Below are 3,391 nucleotides of genomic sequence, written 5' to 3'. Positions count from 1 at the left end.
TTTTATTTTCCTTTTTTTATGTCATTACTTTCTTTAAAAATTCAATGATATCATGATAGTGTGTTGTCCTCTAGTGCAGGAGGATCTGGTTTTGATTCATTATCATGATTATTGAATAACATGGTTCACACAATGAAATGTCTTGCCTGCTTTGCTGACCATATATTTTATTGTTGAGCCTGCATCTTTTGTCGCTAAAATCTTGACATAGGGATAGTGATCCTGCCGTGGCGTCAGTGATGGCGGCATTACCTTACTTCGTACAAAGGTAAAAGTTTTCACTTGACCTCGATCTCATTTAATGGATCAATGAAAATGTTAAGTTTTGGTGGTCAAGTCCATATCTCAGCAATAGGTCTAGTATATTCTGTGTATGACAGGTGTCATCTGACTGTGACCTCATTTTAATGGTTGAGTGGTTATAGTTAAGCTTTTGTTTTTTGGTCTGTTATTCTTATAGGTCTAATATATTTGGTGTATGGAATGATTGTAAGGTTTACATGTCTAGATGGCAGATGGCTGACCTTGACCTCATTTCCATAGTTCAGTGATTCAGTTAAGTTTTTGAGATTTGGTCTCTTTTTCTTATACTACATATTATGCAATAGGTTGACTATATTTGGTGTATTGAAATGTTTTATGATGTACATGTCACTGGCGCAGGCTTTATTTGAACTTGGCCTCATTTTTCACGGTTCATTGCTCAGTGTTAAGTTTTTGTATTTTGGTCTGTTTTTTGACAATGTATTAGTTTGTGATTAGGTGTAGTTTATGCTGAACCACTAGTGTTAAGTTATTTGGTATGCAGATGTATAATAATTGGCATATCTCATTTTCATGGAAATTATTTAGCCTCGCCATCTCAGTTATGGTCTATTGACTTTGAAACTTTGGCTTAAGTTTTTATGTTTTAGTTTGTGATTAAGTTGGTTTATCAGAAACTTCTTATGATAAGTCAATGGTATTTGGTATGCAGTTGCATTAGCATTGGCACATCTCATTTCAATTGAGATTGTTTAGTCATGTACCTTCAGTCATGGTTCATTGACTTTGAATATTTGCAAAACTTACATGTTAAAAAAAGAATTGCTTTTTTAATTTCAACATTTGCATTATTGAAATTACAAAAAAAGCGAGACATATCTCTGTGATAACTATAAGCAATATGTCAATTATATTTGTTGTATGGAATGATTTTAAGCTGTACATGTCTGATCATGTCTGCTTGGCATGGTTAATCTCACCTTGATCTCATTTCATGGTACATTGGTAAATATTAAGTTTCTTGGTTAAGTCTGTCTCTTTCTATAAGCAATAGGTCAACTATATATAGTGTATCGAATGATTGTAAGGTGAACACGTACATTGTATATCTTGTTTGGTTTATATGACCTTAAACTAATTTTTCAAGAATCACATAAACAACTTAACATGATCCAAGAATAAGATGTCCAGGTTAGATAAATACATTGTCTTAAAAAATACGTGAAATACATAATTATACACCTTACAAGGTCAGAAGAACCATGTCAGATTAAATGTACACCTTACAATCAATCAAATGAAACTGTATGACAGGCGCGAGGACCTTGCAAGGTACACACATAATGGATGTTGTTAGGGAGCTACCATTTGATTTTTATGGGGGGGGGGGCTAGGATGAAAAATTTTGTCCTGCATTTTTTTTTAGCTATAATCTCTGCATGTCCTGCCTTTTTATTTTTCACTCTGTTCGGTCCTGCCTTTTTTTTTTTAAAGTTTATCCTGACTTATTTTTTTGCAAGTGTCTCATCCTGCCTTTTTTTTTACTCAAAACTCCTGTCCTGCCTATTTTTTTCAAATTTCATCCTAGCCCCATCCCCCCCCCCCCCCCCCCATAAAATCAAATGGTAGCTCCCTTATCAGATCCATTCAGCATTTTTACAAATCTAATTAAGATAACTTCCATCAATGCCACATTATAAAGATCTATTATATTTTAATTTTCTGCATGTTAAAATGTTCGTAAGGTAAGTATGTCCAGCACAGAAAGATCCACGTTTAATAAGTCAATGATAAGCTGTTGCATTAGTATCTGTTCAAAGATAATTTAGTCACTCTCCCTTATTGTTCACAGATTGAATTTATATAAGAGTGTGTAAACAAAGAATTTAAATGAAAATGCTATTGGTTTACAATATATCTTGCTTGAAGAGGGGCTGTTTTTCTACACCAAACTGCCAGTTATTATCATTTGAATTTATTTGTTTTTGCATTTTTCATGAGACGTCTTTGAACTTTTTTAAATACAGAAACACCACATTGATTGTCTTAATAATTTTGTCCGTGAGGAATTGTGTGTTGATGACAAATTGTTGATTGGAATTCAAGCAAAGATTTATAAACTTATCATGGTTCAGTGCTAGATATGTTGTTAAGAAATCTTAAAATTATTGACAATATGTTGACATCTAAATGTCTTAGTTTTTTATAACCTATTAATCATCTTTGATCATAGACCATTTGGCAAGTGATACTGACTTGTGTATAGTTTCGTTAACTAAGGGTTTTCAGCTGTACCACAAGCAAGATAAATGTTACTCAATGAAGTATTTTGAGATACCCGAAAACATGATGATTGAAGGCTTGAAAACAAAACACAAAGCTATGCTTAACCTGATGCATTTTTCACTTGTTTGATAGTTTTTGCTTTTTGTCTGTTTTTATATACTACCCTTTTTTGAATTGTTCTGAGTACGGTATTTTAGTTGTACGTTTTTCACTTCAAGTTTTCTCTTAACTGTTTAGTTTTCCCAAACTTCAGTTTTCGGTTGTTTCTATGTGCCTCCAAGTGCTCATGCATATTATTTTGTACAGTATTAGCCTGTTGTTTTTTTTTTTTTTTTTTATTTATTAAATTAAATGTATGTTTATATATTTTTTACTGGAGGATTTTCATAGTTAAAAAATGAGTCAGAATCTCTTCCTCTAGATGTGAACGATAACAATGTCAATGAAAAATTTATGTTAGAAAAAAAAAAAAAAAAAGTTTAATATCCATGCAGAAGTTGTAAGCTAAGCAGGATAGTCAAGAAAGAGAGATCAAACCCAAAGGCAAACAAATTGTGACATTTTTGTATTTCGTAAGGGGCTTATATTAAATAATAGAAATAAACCAACGACCAACGCTTTAGGAAAACTGCCAAAAGCATTTATTAGATATTGTCAGACAACTAGAAAATTCACCCTTTTTTAAGAATAAAAACCCATTATTTAGAAACTAATTTATATATTTTTTATATAAAAATGAAAAGTGAACTCACATCAATAGATGTAAACAATTCACCAAAGTTTGATAGATATTGTTAATGAGTTTTCCAGACCAACATGTGGACGATGTACGGACGGACAT

Source organism: Mytilus galloprovincialis, chromosome 1 (assembly GCF_965363235.1).
Source record: "Mytilus galloprovincialis chromosome 1, xbMytGall1.hap1.1, whole genome shotgun sequence".
Lineage (NCBI taxonomy): Eukaryota > Metazoa > Mollusca > Bivalvia > Mytilida > Mytilidae > Mytilus > Mytilus galloprovincialis.
Note: the sequence above shows the minus strand (reverse complement) of the source record.